Genomic DNA, 20,463 nt, shown 5'->3' with positions numbered 1-20,463 from the left:
TCAAGTTTGAGGTAGATGAAAATTTTCTCTGCTAGTAGATAAATATATACTGCATGAAGAAATAAAATCAAACAGATCAATAGAACAATGCACAAACGAAGCATTCAGTTTATTTTCTTTTTTTTTTTTCCTATCCAGAACTTTTCTGAGTAAATTCATTTGACCATAAAATTCACTGAATCTATATAAACAGGGATACCAAATAATTGATTTAAAATTTGCTTGTTTCACTTTGAAAAAAATTACTTGTTGCTAAAGTTATTAATTTGCTTCATTCAATAAAGAGACCATAGGAAGAATTGAAATTATTGCTTAGCTACACTGCTAATTTTATACTTTTTTCTCCATTTTACATGAATTAATTTACTTTTCTATATTGAATACAGTGGAACACTATTCACCTGTTCTTTCTTCAACTAAGTTAACAATTTCCCCCCCAAAAGTGACACATGTGTGTAGTAGAATATCAATTGCAAATTTGATAAAGATATTATTTTTTCTTCCAATAAAGATATTATTTTCTTGCTTCCCCACCACCCATCTACAAGGGGTGGGGAGGAAGGTATATCTATCCTAGTTTAAAAATTTTCCTAACTTTGAAAATCTTCCAGCTGTATCTTAAAAGGAGACTTTGGCTTTTGACTCTCTTTCCTGTCTTATGGATAAGAGCCTGACTGTTTTCATAAACAGTGGCCAGCTGTTCAACTTTTAATACCGTTCAACAATCTCCCACTTTTCACAGAAGAAACACATCTTGATTACATCTTCTTGTCCTGGCTAAGTTAAACTCATTAAAGATTTTGCATTTATAAATTCTTTCGTAACTAAGACACTCAAAAAATATATTCAGCTGTTGGCCTATACTTAGAAGTTCCTTATAAATTTCAACCATCTCCTCTTATTTATGAAGCAGGTTGTTCAGGGATGACTTAGAGTCTTTAGAGTAAAAATCTACTAAAGACTGGAGTTGAAAGACAAGAATACAGTAGGCACATACAAGAAATAGTCAAAGTACATAAACGAATCCGATGTAAATGGAAAAGCAGATGCAAAGATATGTTATGGGAGTAAGAAGTGCTTCTAGTCTTCATTGTCTGTTCACCACCTAAGCCCCTTAAGAGTAGCCATACAGCTGTGTGGGATGGCCAAACTTGTCACAAGGGGGATTCTGCTCAACAAATGGCTAGAACTCAGGGAATCCAAAATTCTAAATGGATTCATTACAGAAGAATCTAAATGCTTTATTTTTTAAGTGAAGATTTACTACAAAGATTGAGAAGATGCCAGGCAGAGTAGAAAAGAAAGGAAGGAAAAGGAATACATTAAAAAAATACAGATATAAATTTTAAAACAGGTATTTATTTCTGTGCAAATAATTAAAAAGTAAAAAAAAAAAAAAAAGAAACTCTTTTTATAGAATCCAAACAATGAGAATAGACATTCTGGGGAGTCCTCATATTCTCATAAGACAGAGGATAGATATGGCCATGGATGTGGACATGGGCATGGACATGGAATATGCATTGCTGTAGAAGTACGTCCCTTCTGAAATGTAGACCATCGTAGGCAGGTATTGTATGGGGATAGAAGTTGGAAGGAGATGAGAGAGGAAAATGAAAAACATTTCCATAAGGTATTTAAATATCTGATGAAGAAAAATTCCTGAGTGAAAAAATTTACCCATTATTTCTCAGAGTATTATGAATTGCTTTTACATACATTCTTTCAAGTCTTTCTAAAAGTCCTCAAAGGCAAATGTGTCACATTAAGTCCAGTGTAACTCAGAGCCTATTTCTTGTGAAGCTATGTGTGTATTTTCCTTACTAAATCAGTGCTTATGAGTTTGCAATTCCATAAGGGACTTGGAACTAAGGAACTTCAGCAAATAGAAGGATAGATAGTAGAAGGTTTCCTGATAAGCTATTTAAATGTCAATATAGTGTGATGTTTAAACTTCCTGAAATTTTTTTAAACAAGATTATGGGTACTTTTCCTGAATATTTATGATTATACCAATTCAATCAAGCAATAAAAAGATAAAATGTCTTTTTTTTTTTTAACATTTCAGCTGCCTCTATAATTTGTTAAAAGAGAGTTTTGTAAAAAGAAATTTCTCAGCCTCCCCTGGTGGCGCAGTGCTTGAGCGCTGGGCTGCGAGGCTGCCCGCAGCCTCTGCAGCGCCAGTTCGTTCCCGGCCGCCAGCAAGGGTCCCACAAAAAAAAAAAAAAAAAAAAAGAAATTTCTTATGTCCAATTTAGAGTCTCCTTGAAATTTAGAAATTGTATACTGGCCAACAACTATGGATTTGACATGTAAGTATCCTCTCAAGAAGGAAAGGGAAAATACAACGATCAAGCATAATGTATAACTTTGGAAAAAGAACACTGTTTTAGACTTACATAAAGTTTCTCCATGTATGATCTTTGATTTTTTTCAGCAACTCTGTGAAGTTGACAAAATATCATTTCCCCCATTTCCCAGATGAGGAAGCTGAGGTGCCAAATGATTTTGCGCCTTGTTTTAAACAATGTGCTATTTAAACTGTAACCCTGGAATTCCAATCAGTTTTTGTAGCTCTAACATTCCTCCATTCCTATATCATCTGCCAAGACTGCTAAAAGGGAGATGAAGGATGACCAATTAATTACAATATCAGAAATTAACTAATAGTTTTTCCTTTCCAGTTAAAAATTTTTCATTTGGATTGTGAAAAAAAAGTTAATATAAGAAAATTAAGCATGCAAAAAACTTCTCTTCATCAATTTGTTCCTTTTCCAAATCATGGAATTTAATGAAATTGTTGCTGGGGATAACAGTAAACACCTCAAAACATAAACATGCAGATCAAGCCCATGAGTTTAGCGATAGTCATTAAAATTCAGAACTGCTATTCCTTTTCTGATTAGTTTGTAAGATTTTAAATATATCGCATGGCAGAATTTTTGGGGGAAAATGAAATGAACCTAAGATTGACTGGAATTTACAAGCTCATTTAAAGAAAAGTCTCAACTATTTTTTCTTACAAATGTAATACCTCCCCAGACAGCAGTCTTTGTAGTTTGTGGCACTGATTCAAAAGGCATATTAACTGCCACTCTCCTAGCTGCATCAAGCATTTACAGGCCTCCTTACAGAATGGGTTCAACAGTAATTAAAATAACACCCTTCTTCAGGGTGAAAGCATACTTGAAGATTTTGGGGATTTTTTTCCCCTTCCTTTGGGTAAATAATTCCTCCTACCTCCATAAGTTCAATATGTGAGAGAAAGATGAGAGTAGAAAAACCTTAAGAGAAAAGAGACAGAGGTGTGTGTAGGGATGGGGAGAGGTTGAGGAGGGCAAGGATTGGGGGAGGGGGCAAAGATAAGGTGGAGGGGGTGGACAAAGAGAGATCCGAAATAGTGCACTAAAGCCTGAGTCACATAAACTCTGTTAAAATGTTAGTATTTCTTTCATTCCTTACCCGACATTGATAGACAAACAGGTTTAGAAAAGAAAAGAAAAAAAAAGCAAGGGGGAAAAAATACCATTTACTCACTGTAGCAGCATGAAATCAAGGAAAGAAAATAAACAGGGCTTGAGTTGTGGGCCTTTAACCTGCTAGTCAGACAGTTTCATTCGGTATGTATTTGTGTGCTGGTAAATGGTGAAGGGGAGGTAAAAGGACAGGGGCCTTGTGGGATTCTTGGGACTCCCACAGCTACCAGTCCAGCTGTACAAACATGCACAAGCTTTGTTAAGGTACAGTGGGCAACAGGCTGAAACTGCTGAGCTATCTGACCTATAAATCCCTCACAAAAGCTCCACGTGAGGGGAAGCCAGAAGTTATGTGTAAATGCTTTATCCAGCCAGAAGCCAGCTATTGGTCATTTCCGCCCCCTCTCTTTTTCTCTCAATGGATACTCTGACTGGCTATATATAAAGTAATATGTTTAGATACATAAATGACCATCTTAAACTCTACTTCCTCTAGGCCAAACAAAAAAGGGAATAATGACTCAGAAGTTCCTCCTTTATGACTTTACTGCTTAAGGCATATGTTCCACAATTAAGAGCAATAAATTTAGGCCAAGCAGTGGAAATTTCTGTTATTGTTCTTGTCTTTAAATTTCTTTTCAAACACAGTAAATGCATCACGTTAAAATTACTGCAAATCTACATACACATATTTTTAAATGACTCAGCCTCCCAGGGATTTCCGATATTTCCTTAAATATGATACCACTTACTTTACCCTAGTTTTTCATTTTGCCTTTAGTCTTATTCACAACAGAAAATATTAGTATGGCATATTGTACCTAGAATGCAAACAATTCAGAAGTTCTAAATTGCTAACCCCAAGGAGATATTTCTTAAGAATTTTCTTCTCATTTCTAAATATTTCTGACCTCCACATGACCTTCTTTTATAAGGCTCCCAAATGGCATCAAAACATCTTAGCATGGAATTGGTAAGCTATATAGACTATTAAAAAGCTGAAGGATGAATACAGAGCAAAGATAAGTGAAACCGATTAAATATAAGTATAAAGAGACTCTTGTAAAGATTCAGAATGCTAGAGAAGTCCCTACATTGAGAAAACTTGGAAGCAAGATTGGACTTTCAAAAATTCTGGAAAGAGAGAAAATAATATAATCCATACTAGAAACAAAACATATAGGATGGCATGTCAAGACAACGGGGTGAGTTACTCAGTCATATACTGGGTCTCTCCCATTATACAGGAGGTATACATGTTACTGTTAAAATTCTTTTTTTTTTTAAAGATTTATTTTTTATTTATTTATACAAGAACTGGGTACAGTCAGAAGAGCGGGAGGGTGAGAGAATTCACCAGAGCCAGAGCAGGGAGCAGAACAGGCAGAGGGACCGAAGTACACTGCTGAGGGGAGCAGCGGGCGGCAGGAGAGGTCTGCACGCCATGTGGGACCCTCCTCTGGTGGCCGGGGAGCAGCCGGGGATCGAACCTGCGCTGCAGAGTCTGCGGGCAGCTTCGCAACCCAGCGCTCAACTGCTGCGCCACCGGGGAGGCCCCATTGTTAAAATTCTATAGGACTTTTTCTCTTAAAGTCTATCTGATGCTTGATCTTTTGTCTGCCTCGAGGAAGCCAGAGGGATATGGAATGATTTTCTTTGGGCCCAAACAATTTGGGATGTCACCAGGAGACCTATGATAGGTTGGAGCTCACTTTCTTTCAAGATGTCTGTAAGAGGACACAATATTTGCCTTCCGAACATGCCAGCAAACAAGGTAAATATTTTTACACTTCAGACCCCTGATGTCTCTCCCCCCGTAGCATCTCCAAAGTTAAATGTGGGCAACTCCATTTTGAATCTGTTCCTTTTATCATTACTTCAGTGGTTTCCCAAATCCTTCTTTTGTAAAAATGAAAGTTTTATGAAGCTTAAAAATAGGAATTTATTGAACATCTAGATCATTCTGACAAATGAAATAGAAATTCTGACTTTCATAAATGAAGATAATGCTAGTGATCACTATTTGTGGTGATTACAGCTTAGCTATAGTTTATCAATGCCTCTTGCCTTGCTCCTATAAACATAATACCTACCACCTCACTTTATCATTCATTTGCACACTTAAAAATTTGCCACCTCAAAGTTGAATAGGATATAAAGTTTCATATCTGATTTAAGCCTCTTGAAAGATTCAGACAAAAACAGTGATCACTTTTAGCTAAACATATAAAAAGGGAGGAGCCATTTTAAAGCTATAAATAGAACAACTATATCAAACTTCAGTGGAAAAGTTATTGTCCTGAGATTTAGAACATACAGTTCCTCCTCTGAGTCCACAGAAATTACACAGTTGCATCTGTTAAGATAGAAAAGGAATTGTTTTCCTTCCCTACTTCATGTGAATGTAAAAATATTTAAAAATCAATTACATTATTATTAACACAACATCTTGTGATACTAGAATAATTACAAAACAATAATATAAAATAATGGGGCACATAAAGTTTATTAGTCATCTCCCTATGAGCAAATGTAATTAATATGTTTTAAGTTTCATAAAATTTATCACTTAGATTCACTAAGTATGCCAAATGCTAAGCAAATTATTATTTTATTGATATTATTTCCAAATTTTTGTCACTCATTATCACAAATCTTTGACAAATATTGACACAGCATAGTATGTCAGAATTGTGCCTTAGAGACTTGAACATTTTTTTGCTTTATTCAATTTTCTTAGCTAAAACTAGTGAAGCTTCTCTATTGAATCTTGAGCTCTACTAGTCCTACCATCTTCCTGGAATACAAACTAGATAAGTAATATCATTTAGAATTTTTTAATACAAAAAATTAATATCTGACTAGAGGAGTAACTGACAAGATACTCCATAACACCAGTATTGTCAAAGTGATATGACATAGGGGGCAGTAGTTTTTAAAACCTTTGCCAAAATAATATTCATTTTTTAATGCAGTATATTTTTAGATGTTGGGAACTATTTACACAGTTTTATTTGGTTACTCCCAATTTAGATATTAACCTACAGTAATTCTTCCAACTTATTATTCTAAAATTAATTATTAAATACGGTTATTTCATCTTAACATGATTAGATGTATTTTTTTGGAACTATAAGTCTCCACACGCACATGTGTGCATGCACACACACACATTCAATCAATCGGGCAAAGATGCATTTATTCAGAAGAAGGGATCTAATAATTCCTGAGAGGCTATATTCCATACACTCCCAATACTATACACCTCACATATCACTGAAATCTCACATCAATCATGTGAAATAGATATATTTGATTCCTATCTATAATACCAATCTACTAAACTGATAAATTTACACTTATACTCTAAGTATGCTCTTGCTTCAATGGAATTGTTTTCTCATTTATTTGTTTATGTGGCTGCACAAAATTTCATTTGTACTGAGATTCTCATAGTTAACGAGTTAGGAAGCTACTTTTATAGTACAGAGTCTCCCAAGTATGTGGGACTGGTCTTTTCTACTCCCCTATATTTAAAATGGAAAAGTCAGGGAGACACCATTGGAAATTTGTAATAGCTACCTGACTCTGCAAAAGGGAGCAACATTTTGCTAAATTTACTCATTTTCTTGCTTTAGAAAACTTAACTTTGTTATTTGATATATTCTTAACTTTTTGATAAAAAAATGCGGAAGATATCCATGTTTCCAGGAGACCTTTAACTTATACTTAAACTAACAGAAGCAATATCTACCATGTGAAATAGGAAGACAAAATAAAACACTTGCATTAAAAAATGCACTTGACTTACTCCCCAAAACACATACCAGTCTAATCATGAGGGAAAATTTCATATGAACTGAAAACTACCAAGTACAATTTCCATCAATTGGTGGGGCATGTGGGCAGCTAAATATTCATAAAGTGCTCCTGGTGAAAGAACCACTTGTTTTTTGGACCTCAGGGATGGGATACATCTATCCAGTATCCAAAGTACTATCACCTTGTAAATTGGCCTTAAAGCCAAACCTAAATTCACATCACTGAACAGACACAAAGAAGAGACACCATAAATATCTCTTTTGGATCACTCTGGACTTTGGACAAGGTATTACTAAATCCAGAAGAAACTGTATTCTTTTCTACATATTTCCTAGACTGATAATTCATCTTTTTGGGGAAAGTTTATCAACCTCAAACAGTTGCTCCCATATGTCTAACCAACACCTCTTCTTTTTGAATCTAAGTCCACTTTGAGTACTTCTTCCCAGACAAAGAACAAAGTGACAATTGTTCCTCTTACCACCCAAATCAATGAAATAAAATGCCTTTTTAAACCCTCAACACATATATTACAGATGTTAATGTTCAACTTCTAATTATAGAATAGTTTACAGTAAGTAAAGCTACATAGAACAATGCCAATATAACATATCTAACTTTTATGGCAAAAAGTATTTCAAATGAAATATGCTATTATGGTGGCATTTTTAAAGGAATTTTACGGGGTTAGAAGATGCTCCATTCCCATCGTAGGGCATTAACTCATCAATTTGTAAAGGTGTCCTTAATCTTGATTGGACCTCTGCAGTCAGAAGCTATAGGTTACTATAGGGGCTCCTCATCACAATGGCCATAGACCTTTTTTTAATTAATTTATTGTTTACATTGTTGTGCATTTTTGTACAGTATTTGATTTCTCCCCTCAGGTGTAGTCCCCATAGTTCTTCCACCAACAAAGCACCCGTAATCCATCACCATAGTCCCTTGTGTTCTTTCCTCTCCTGTTTTGACCCTCTTCTCACCCTCTCCCCTCACTCAGATCTATGGTCAGCTTGCAAGTCTTGTCTTTTTCCTGACCTTGGTTTGGGCTTTTGAGCTGTTTGTGCTACCTCTTGCATTGTCAGTTGGCAAAATAATAGTTATCCATAGTAGATGGGGGCTTAAAAGCTATCTGAACTTTGATTTCTCTTGACGAAAAAACTGCAGATTCATAGATACAGTGTGTGTTTAGGAGTGAAGTGCTAGAAAAAGTGCAGCACCGGAAAAGGATGAATAACAGGTGACCATTAAAACAAAAAACCTAACATCCTTCTTAAAGTAGTTACAAGCAACTATAACATAGCATAATGAAAGAAAGGTTGAATTTCATTTTTTTAAGATTTATTTTTATTTATGCATACAAGAACTGGGATGTAGGCCAGAGGTGTGTGTGTTGGGGGCGTGTGTAATAGGATTCATCAGAGACTGAGTGGGGAGCAGAACAAGTGGATCCATTGAAATAAACTGCTGAGGGGAGCAGTGGACAAGACAGGAGAGGTCTGCTGTGCCATGTGGGTTAGCTCCCTGGCTGGGGATCCAACTCATGCTGCATGGTGATAGCTTCATAGCACTAAGACTTTAACTCCTGTGTCACCAGGGAGACCCAAGAAAGATTGAATTTCTATCCATTCATATAGAGAAACAAACAAGCTTCTTTTATTTTGAAATATGGAAAACAGTATATTTTTTTCCTTTCTTTCTTTTTTTTTTTTTTTATCTCTAGGTCCTCCTTAACAATCCCTAGCTACTGTTGTTAACTCAGCTATGCATGTCTCTAGGGGAAAGACTTCATTCTTTTAAATAGAAAGGAAACATCTCAATTGGAAATGAGATGAGCACACTTTAGAAAGATGCTGTAAAGCAGCAGATGATAAAGTTCAAGTTCAAAAATATATTAACATTGTTTAGGGTCATGTTTCATTTAAGAGATCATGTTTTTTTCTTGAGGAATTTTAGATGTTCCCAACCATTCACACAGTTTGAAGTGCTCTGAGAACCTTCGAGCCAACTCCACTCAAAATCTCTTTCCACTTTGATGTTTCACCATGACTAGTCTGCAGGAGTTGCCCAAACAGAAAGATGACACATCCAAATGATGTGTGTGTGTTTTTAAAGTAGACTCATAAAAAGACACTGGAAGTAGAACAGATTTTTATGTGCTTACATTTCTATATTCCTGCTTGTGTTATTGTATAAGGACATCGTTATGTCTGGTGTTGTCTATTTGGCAGACATTATTATTTGCCCACCCACGAGACATCCTCATTCCCTTCCTCATTGCAGGACTGCTCCAATATTTTGCAGGTATTTACTGTCATCTGAGTTTAAAGAAGGTTGCCCTGCCTCCAGGAGTGAATGACCACGTAATCATGGTCATTCTAATTCCCTTGATAATAATTATTTTAAGGGTAGGCATTAGATGTAAGCCAGACCAATAAAACAGGGGAACAAAGGATTTTAAGCTATTTTAACAAGGGAATTTCTGAGAAAACTTTTCTTCACTAGATAAAATTTTTTGGTAATTCTTCATGACTCTAAATGGTTTCTAGTGGTACACTGGAGCCCTCACTATTGAATTGAGATTATGTGTGTCTCCCCAATGCTGAATTCATTGTCATCATACTGGAGCTTGAAATCTACCATTGTTGGGAAAAATTATAACATAAAATCATCATACTGCAAATCAGGATTTTATTATATGTTGTTGTCTTTGTTTTCCAGAGAGTGGGTCATTAGACATTTACCAGAACACCACTAATAGTACCTCCTGAAGATGTGATGTTTGGCTCTGATGACACCATCTTGTCATCACAAACGTTGACATCCCTGCCACACTGAGACAGTGAGGGTGGTGGTGGTGAGAGTGTGATTGTGATGCAAAACACCTGGCTGCTTTATAACAGTTTTCAGCTACCAAACCAACCCTGGAAAGGCCTTGCTTCCACACTTCTTACGTTAGCTAATAGTTCCTTATTGTTTAAACCACTACTACTTAACATCTTGCTGCTTTACTTGAAGCTGAAAATAATGTTTACAACCTGTGAAATTAGATAAAGGACATACTCAATTTCTCTGCTAGAGAAATTCTGAAATTTTATATTTTCCTTTTATCATAGGAAAGAAGAAATGAGAATTTTTTAAAAAACATTTTCATTTTATGTGAAGTTTTAAATATAAAAGAGGGGGCATTTAGTGAGAACAAGGTAAAATTGCACCCACTATTTCTCTTGCAAGGTAGGAATATGATCACTAACATTTTCCTTAATTACACGATTAGGGACACTTTCAGTGTTTGTAAAGCAAGCTTTTCTGAGGGAAATACAAGAGTCATAGCCAGAGCAGCAGGGTGAGCACAACTAACCACTGAAATAACATTATAATAATCCTTCTCACCACACAGGGACTACCAAGGCACAATCAGATCCAATTCAGGCTAGAATTTAAGTGATGGGATTTCCATGAAGTTAGACTTTGCTTGAATATATTATATCCTGCAGTTCCTTGGGCAGTGGAATGAGGACAGTGTGAAATGAGTTGTTCTGGTTTCATCTGAAACCAATTACCAGGAGTGGACCCAAATTGCTAAGACTGCTGCTAAGCAGCCGCATCCCAAGCACAGCTGGGAATCAGCTGGTGAGTGCCGTCAAGAATTCTTCCTATCAATTGATTCCAGGCCAGGTTGTGATTGCCTTTCACCTCTCAAACATCACTTTTCCATTGCTCCAAAAACTGTTCCAAATGGTAAGAATTTGCGAATATAATTAAGGAGGGGGAAGGGAAAGATTGGAAGAGAGAAGACACTGCAAAAATCAGGAAAAAAAGAGCTCAGCTTAGGATTGTTAGGAATTTTATTCGCCTGTGAATTCTCATACATTTGGGCTCAGTTTTATAATGAGCAAATTATCTCTTCCTCCCGCCAAAATGACCCTTCCTTCATAGAAGCAGGCCCTACTCCTATTTAAATGAATTCACTATGTGCAAGAATTATTGACTTATTAATATAAATGTAGAATTCTCTTTTCCCCCTTATCCTGGTTATTTTTAGTTAAAGTAAGGATGCTTAGTCTCATGAATACATAACCTGTTTCTATAGTCAACCACTGAGTTTCCTAAAAAGTCATTATCAGGCAGTGTTTTTAAAGAACAGTAGATTTTTTTAACACACACTACAAAAAAAATATTTAAGAATGACAAAATAAACGCTTTAATCCTTATTACGTTTAGCAAGGAACGAGATGTTGAATGAGCTGACAAATAATAGTCATTTCCCACTGATTCCCAAATTTTGCTACACAAAATAATTGGCTGGTTTCACCTATAGATAGTCTGCTTTAATCAAAAATATTGAAGATCAATATGATCAACCCTGAACAAATTAAGAAAAATAAATTTGAAAGCAGAAATTAGTAAAATAGAAATCAAACCACCCAACATAAAATGTAGGTCAATGCCCACATCTATTTGAGAATATTATCTTAAAGGCCAATCCAAGCCTATTTAAGAAATAGAGGTACAATAAAGATTAAAAAAATGAATCCTGCAAAATAAACACAATTTTACCAATAAATTTAAAAATTTGGCTATAAAAGTGAGTAAGTGTCTTGGATAGAATTTAAATTACAAAAACAGACTCAAAACTGTAAAATACCTCTATGCCCACATCTTGGTTTCTAAGCATCATTCTCAACACATAAGAATTAGGGTTTCTTGGAGAAATTACTGTTTCTGAGGCTGTGGTTAGGAAAGTATAAAATAGATCTAGAAGATCTTAAAGTAACAGAAAGAAAAGTGAGCTAAGATAATGAAAACATGTTCAAAAGGACTTGGGTCCAGCTTAACAGTATTCATCACCAAGAAGGGATCATTTGCTCAATCATGAGACCGAAACTAATAAAGAATATTATCAGAAAACAATATTAAAGTAATCTTATTCATGCAAATATATGTAAAAATAGCATATAAAATGTTAAAAAAGATTTCAGCCATATTAAAAATGTGTCATAATGATCTCTTTTGTTCTACTCCTCCCATCCTAAAGTTTACTCTTGACAGAACACAGTGAGACTTTTTAAATAGAAATCAGATAATGCCATTTTACTCCTCAAAATATTCCAAATGCTTTCAATATCACCTAAAATAAAAGTCGAAATCTTTTTTTTTTTTTTTTAAGATTTATTTTATTTATTTATTATATAAGCACTGGGTACAGTCAGAAGCATGGGAGGGTGAGAGAATTCACCAGAGCCAGAGCGGGGAGCAGAGCAGGCAGAAGGACCGAAGTACACTGCTGAGGGGAGCAGCGGGCAGCAGGAGAGGTCTGCGCGCCATGCGGGACCAGTCTGCGCGCCATGCGGGACCCTCCTCCGGTGGCCGGGGAGCAGCCGGGGATCGAACTGCTGCAGAGGCTGCGGGCAGCTTCGCAACCCAGCGCTCAACCGCTGCGCCACCGGGGAGGCCCAAAAGTCGAAATCTTTACAAATGAACTACAAGACTCCTCACAATCTTACCTCATCTGCTTTTGTTATCTTTTCTCCTATTCCTTTCCACCTCATGCAACCACTCCACACTCCTTGTCCCTTAATAGATCTTTGCTCTATTAAGAGCATGATATACTATTCATATATTTCTGCTACTGACCCAACTTTAAATTCTGAAAGAAGTCTTACTTGGTAAACATTCAAAATTGCTCACTCACAGAACACTATCTCTAAACTTATTTCTGTTAGTGAATCTGCCCTTAGTGTTTAGAATCATGGTTTTATTTTTGTACTGTTGATCTCTGTGTGTCACTAATAGGCTAAAATTCACTAATTTGTCCATAGTAAAAATACAATACCTATTATGTAATATGAATGACTAATTATTTTTGCATTTTATTAATCCTCATTAATATAGAAGATTTGATATATTTGATATTTTTGTCCTGACATAAGACTGGAACAAAAAGTCCTGAAGAATCAATAAGATGTAAATATACAAGTACAAGGAGATTAATGATATCAGGAATAGAAAATTGAAGTACAGAATTGAAACCTGAACTTCCAAAATAAATGGTAGAGCATCAAATTGGTTAACTATAGAATCCATAAATTTTTTTCCTAGAAAGTAATGACTAAAGAAAAAGACAAGATAATGTTTAGAGGAGGGTATTAGAGATCAAATACCAAATATTAGAATTACAGATATTTTATTAGAAAAGTTAGAATTTTACAAACAAGAAGCATTATGGACAACTTAAAATATATTGGGAATGAAAATTACTAAAATTTAGGTATGCAGATGGAGAAATATTTCTTCTTTCCAAAGAAATATGTAAAAAAAAGTTAATTCAGGGCCTCCCTGGTGGCGAGGGGTTAAGCACCGCACTATGAAGCAATCCACAGCCTCTGTAGCACGAGTTCGATACCCCGCTGGCCAGGGAGCAAACCACATGGTGCAGCAGACCTCTCCTGACTCACCTGCTGCTCCCCTCACCAGTGTACTTTGGTCAATCTGCCTGTTCTGTTCCCCACTCTGTCTCTGGTGAATCCTCTCACCCCCCACATCTCTGGCCTGTACCCCAGCTCTTGTATGCATAAATAAATAAATCTTTTTTAAAAAAGTTAATTCATAGATATACCCAGCAGGTTTTTTTGCACCAAGGGAAAATAGACATTCTACAAGTCTTTGGGGGTGAAATGAAATGAGTTTAGAAAAGAAAAATTGCCATAAGGATTCCAACTTCTCCTCTATATCATTAAGCTTCAGAAGACAATGGAGGCAGAATATTTAAAGATGAATATTTACATATTAATATCATTAATCGGGATAAAACTGATTAGAAAGAACACTCATTTTTGGCTCAGCTTTAGCTCAATCTTTTGTATTGACTATTTTCTAACTCTACTCAAAATTGTTTTATTTGCCTTACCTCCATTACTCTAAAGCCAATAGAATGGGCTAGGTAAGAGGGAAAGAAAGTATTACTATAACCAATCTTATGCTATGACATTTTAAATTTTCTTCAGTTTGAGAAATTATTTTAGAAACAAATTAATGAAAGATCATGTGCTCAAGTGGAAAACCAATTTTTTGAGGACGCAAAATGATAAGTAATTGAGAGCTATAAGAATGTCTAAACTTCCGTAGGGGAAACTCTTGAAAGGAAGAAACCACAAAAGGAGCAATACTAAAATGTTCTCAAATCCTTGCTTCACTTCTAAAGAGTGTGACATTTGGGAGCTAGTCTCCATGTAACCAAGAAAAAACAATAGCTTGAAAACCGAAAGAGATAAGCAGGAATTTTAGCTTCTGTTCATAGCAAGGGAGCCAGAGTTTGAGTTCAAATAGCATATGTTAGAAAAGTTGGTAAATATGTCAGGGACTCCACTGACATTACAGAAGGGTTATGCCACAGGAGTAAATATTGCATCACAATATCGCTTTCAAAACTAAAATAGCCATTCCCGAATGAAACGTACAACCCAGTCTACAGACCCTGAAAATGATCCAACAGTCATTTAACTTCTAGAACAAACTTCAGCACTATTCAGAAGTGAACAAGAGAATTAAGAATATACAACGTATGCCAAAATAGCCAGTATGCAAGCAAAAATTATGAGTAAAGAAACAAGAACATGTGACCCATGCCAAGAAAAAAATAAATTAAAAAATTAAAGGAGACCAACAAATGATTCTGATTTTAGAAATAGAAAAAAGAGCTATAAAATAGCAATTATAAATATGTTGAAGATTCTATAATCAAATGGAGGGAAAGTGTGAAAAGTTAGTCAATATCAGAAGAAATTTTAAAACTCTAAAAATAATGGTTGCATAATTAGAAGATAAATTCAACAGATGGCATTAACAGCATATTGCTTATTCAAGGAGCAGTGAACCTGAAGAAAGGCCAATAAAGGTCATACAAACCTAAACTAGAGAGGAAATGAAATAGCTGAAAACAATGGCAAAAGACAGAAAAAAGTATAAATGTAATTATACTGTTGTAAGAACCTTACCTTGTACATGGAGTGGTATTATAAAGTAGACTGCAACTGGATAACAATATATATTGTAAATCCAAGAACAAGCATCAATAAACAATATTAAGGGGAATGACTAAAAAGATAATAGGAGAAAAGAGACAAAGTACAAAAAAGATACTTAATAAATCCAAAAGAAGACAGAAATGGAAACACACATGGAAAAAATGGTGAAAAGAAACAATTTCCATACATTACTGGAAGATGAGAGAAAATTATACAATAACTTTGAAAAAGAAATTGGTAGTTTCTAATATGAAGATAAATGTACATTTATCATAAGACATACCAATTTGCCTATCATAGGACACACACCTAGATATTACCCAAGAAAAATATAAACATGTCCAAAAAAACACTTGCATGGAATGTGTACAGCAGTTTTAATTATGATGTACATAATACTATTCAGCAGTAAATAGATCCAACTGTTGATGTATGCAGCAGTATGGATGGATATCAATGGTATTTTGTTGTTCTAAAGTAGCCAAACACAAAAGAAGGCATGTTGTATTGATTTTATTTATATGAATTTTTGAATCAGTAAACTATATATGGAAATCAGATTATAGGTTGCTCTAGGGAATTGGAGATAAATCTAAAAGGGGCATTAGAGTATTTACAGGTGACAGAAATGTTGTGCATCTTAATTGGCCACACAAATATATTCATATGTCAAAACTCTTTAAATTTATACATAAAGTGTGTTCATTTTTTATGTACAAAGAGTATTCAATAAAAGCACCAAAACATACTGTACTTATTGTCATACTTGACTTTTTCTACTTAACCTACTATCTATAATTGTTCCATTATGAACCATCCTTACCATAGAAAAGTAATGTACTTTTTATTCTAACAATTTTTTTCAGAAAGGACCTTGACAAGTGTTTGTATACTATATTTACATTTAGAACAGACAAAAATATTTATAACACTTTAGTCTTTAATTTGGGTATTTTTTAGTGAATAATGTCTCAGTGAAATGAAATACTAAGTTATTAGGTATATTAATATACATATTTGAGTCAAATAAAACCTTAGGGCAAAGGCAAGTAACTCTAGATTTGTTTAAACATAATTAACTCCAATTTTTTAAGGGTTCCTAACATACTTTCAGAGCAATGCTCTGAAAGGAACAAAAACCAACTCTGGCTTATTTAAGCAGAAAAGGAATGTGTTGAAGAAATATGTATTAGCTCACAGTATAACTGTGTTAGTTCCAGCCCTCCAAGACACAGCCATCAAGACATGATTAAAAGTATAAAATTTCCCTAGGTAAAACACACTTTGAAAGAAAATGGGGAAGGACCTGTGTCAGTTTGGAGAGCCATCAGTCCATGGAGCAAGATGAGGGCTGGTGAAGGAAAGAGGAGAGAAATATTGAATGGAGGTTTTTGCGTTAGTCTAACAAAATTCGGGCAGGCTATATATAAAAGACTATGTATATAGGTCACCCATCTTAGTATTCTTGCTGAGTTCAGTTACTTGAATGATGTAGCTTGTGCAAAACATGGCCCAGATGCCACCACAATGATGGATTTTAGGCCACTACTACTGGACACGACTGACTAAGCTATCTGTAGTCAGAGATGTGTGAGGCATCTTCTCCTGATGACCTCAAACACCAAGAAAACTAAAGAACAAGTCTCAGGGCTAAATAACCAAGAACAATTCTGGAAATCATACTACAGAACCAGTGAAGGTGCAACTGAGTCACCTTGAGGACTGGATAAGGCAGCTTGCATTGTTAATAACTGAAAATACTAGGCTCAGGATGCTACTGTTATCGACACAGCCATGGCTGTTTCAAGAATTGAATCTCCCGCAATTGCCAACAGAGAAGTTTCTGGCAACCTGCTTCACTAACTTCAGGTTAAAAGTCTGGGTCTGGAGAATCTAATTGCTGAAGTGTAGTCATTGTTTTGTAGTCTACCGAGGAATCTGGGAAAGCAAATATCAGATATTTTCCACTTCAAAGTTGGGAGGGGGAGTTACTTCTCACCAATATTCAAAAGTAGAAATATTTGAAAAATAGGTGCTGAGCAGCCAAAAGAATGACAGGTTTCTACTACAATACATCACTAAGAAGAGACGAAAATATTATTTCCAAAATTGTCAACTGGACATATGCTATTCACCATGTTTTTCTTTGTGTAAAAATCCAAGCTAGCTATGTTCATCATTCATTAAGTCAGGTACTTATTGATGCCTAAATATTTTTTTAAAAAAGAAATTATTGGGAAGAATGGGCATACAGCATATGTCTAAAGAGGATTATAAGGCAGCACATTTGTCAAACATCTGGAATTTTCATTGAAAACCTTTCTGACATGAATACTTTGACTATATCTGTAACCCTAATAATGCCAAAAGAAAATTCCCAGGTGCCAAATATTTCCTTACTTTGCTGATGTGTTTTAAAGACTCTACAGGTTAGTTGTTTTTCACTATAGCTTTAAGGCCTTAATTTTAAAAGCTGCATGTAATTTTGCTCAAGGGCTGTTTCCACAGCCAATTTGATTAAGTGCAACTTAAAATTTTCAGGCAATATATTTGAATGTACTGATTGATCCAACCACAAAGACTGTACTTACAAAACTGAACATAACTTTTTTTGCCATTGAATCTTAAAGTTACCTTCTCATTCAACTCCCTATACATTATTCTTTTTTATTTTTAATTTTTTGGCATTATAATATAATGCTAATGGTACTAACATACAAAAAAAGTCTCAACTAACCTATAGTGTATATGAATTTTCAAATGTAACTATATATATATATATATGCAATGCAGATTAATAGGTAGAGATTACAGAAAGAACATTCTGCAAATGCAAAAAAATAGTTCCAGTCTCCTGAGAGGACTATTAATCAATAATTAATTGGACAAATGTATAATAACTTCTGTAATTACATTTTGGAATTCTAAGCATAAAGTATGAAATACAGTAAGAAATAATTTAACAAAATAAACTACATTTTTTCCTGATAACAAGAAATTATATAGCAAAAGAAAATCATTATTTTTAAGTGACATTTTGAATTTCTAGTTTCAAAAATTATAAAAATTAAAAATCATATACTATAAGATAAATAAATCTCACATGAAATATTTGTCTTAGTCTTATTTACAATCATCACATTTAAGAATGATGAACATATATCTGGCAAATCTCGACAACATCAATGGTGTTCCTTCTCCCTCTGTTGTGTTCCTAATAAGATTGCTTAAAATAGTCCTGAAATCCAAAGTAAGTTCAATCTGACAAAAATTCTAGTTTAAGCTACAAAATTCACCTTATTCATAATTTTATTTTGAGCTACATAATTATATATGATCACCAAATCATCCAACTCTTTCTAACTGGTTTTATTAGCTTCATAAGTTTTAAAGTAAGTTGATTTGGAGTCCAAAACTCAATTTATTGGTAAGAAACCAATAGTTCCAGAGGATAACACAAATTGTCCAAGGTGCTAACAATCACTAGTTTTGGATATTAGATCAGATTTCTTATATCTTGACTACTTTTCTATTATTCCTATTATTATAGCATATTGTTTTTATGATCATAATAATTTGATGATAATTTTGTGGATTGTAGGTATTTTCCTTTACACAGGACAGAAGTTATATGAACACAAAGACAATAAATGTACAAATAAATTATTTCTTCTCTCAGTTATTTTTATTAAATGTTAACAGATGGTAGTTACTGAAGAAATGCATAATGATAAACATCATAAACATTTGCAGTCTTTGAAATTGCCTTGTATATCTTTATGTAGTGGATTACAATGATCACATCCCAATAAGTTCTACATAAAAGCCCTATTAATCTCGCTCTGGTAGTAGAGGAAATATCTTCACTGAAATTATCATTAATCTTCCTTTGTAGCATGCAAGTGAATGTAGAATTAATAAATATTGAGTATACTGTTTATTAAGTATACCTTGAAAATACTGTTTATTAAAAAAAAAAGAAAAAAAGGTTTTTTAAAGATAACAAAAGTTTTATTTCAATGTACACAAAATCACTTTCCACTAGCAGAGTAGTTTCCTACATGGGAACTTATGAAGATTCTTTGGCAGCCTATGAATATCTGAGTTGATAGGAGAATGGGGGTTTTTAAAGCCAAACTTGTCAGAAATTTAATTTGTGGAATACTAAATATGACTATTTTCTATTCCTCTTAGAAAAGTCAAAGGTGATGCAGCCATATGGGTTACAAATACATCAGCAGGCTAAATCTATTCCTGGAGCTCATTCATCATTATAACACCCCATTGACATGGGAAGGTGACAAAGATTATTGTTCCTGTTTTAAATCTGATTGAAAAGTCCTTGACTGAACTTGGTTTGAGGGTGAGAAAGCGATTGTACTCGGACCTCACCCATGGTTTTACTTGAATGTAGATCTGTTAACACTACATTAAGTATTTTTTGTTATTAAAACTTGCACTTTGCAGATTCTCTCTCAGGCCAGTTCTCATTCAAACAATTGTAATAAAAATTGGTTATGTTGTGAAAGACAACTATGTCCTAAATGATTAAATTTATTATGAAAATTTCCTAAAAATCATATAAGAAAACATTTTATAATAAAACCATGAAATTAAAATTGAGATTTAATAATCAGTAAACATTCCAAATCTGCTTCATTAATCAGTCTAATCTATTCATATTTTTGCTTTTGCTTAGATGTTTTAAAGCTAATTACAATCATGACAATTTTTATTATGTATGATTAAATAGTAAGATATAAATCTTTTAAAATTAAAATATTTTACAATGGAACTTTTAAGCTTTCATCAAATATTTAAAATTAATAATTCTTAATATCATATAATACCCAGTACATATATACATTTTCCTAATTATTCCAGAGCTATGTTTATAGCTATTTTATGTACACCAGGATCACTCACAGACTATCAACTTCCTATGGCTATCTTGTCTCTAAAAATCTCTTTTTAACTGCTATAGTTTCTCTTCCTCTAACTCTGCCTCTCCCCTTTAAAAAAATATTGGTCTTATTTTCTGGTTTCTTTTGATTGGTTGCTTATTCTGTTGTTTGACTTGTTTTTCTATAGGTTGTATTTGCTGTAAACTGGCCCGAGAAATAACAGATTAAATATTT

At 34.3% G+C, this 20,463-nt stretch overlaps 1 long non-coding RNA gene across 2 annotated transcripts; it reads left to right on the top strand.

The window, feature by feature from the left end:
- The first annotated feature begins 1,272 nt into the window (after nt 1-1,272).
- Nucleotides 1,273-19,739, top strand: LOC129145239 (uncharacterized). 2 transcript variants are annotated; one of them, XR_008550479.1, is made up of 3 exons: nt 1,273-1,354; nt 5,108-5,250; nt 19,520-19,739. It is a non-coding gene; the product is annotated as an uncharacterized LOC129145239 (long non-coding RNA). The 2 variants fall into 2 exon arrangements; XR_008550480.1 differs by lacking the exon at nt 1,273-1,354 and adding an exon at nt 1,523-1,570.
- Nucleotides 19,740-20,463: the final 724 nt, after the last annotated feature.

The sequence above is a fragment of the Talpa occidentalis genome, unplaced genomic scaffold (assembly GCF_014898055.3).
Source record: "Talpa occidentalis isolate TD23 unplaced genomic scaffold, MPIMG_talOcc4v2.1, whole genome shotgun sequence".
NCBI classification, from domain to species: Eukaryota; Metazoa; Chordata; class Mammalia; order Eulipotyphla; family Talpidae; genus Talpa; species Talpa occidentalis.
Note: the sequence above shows the minus strand (reverse complement) of the source record. Positions and strands in the feature narration are given on the sequence as shown.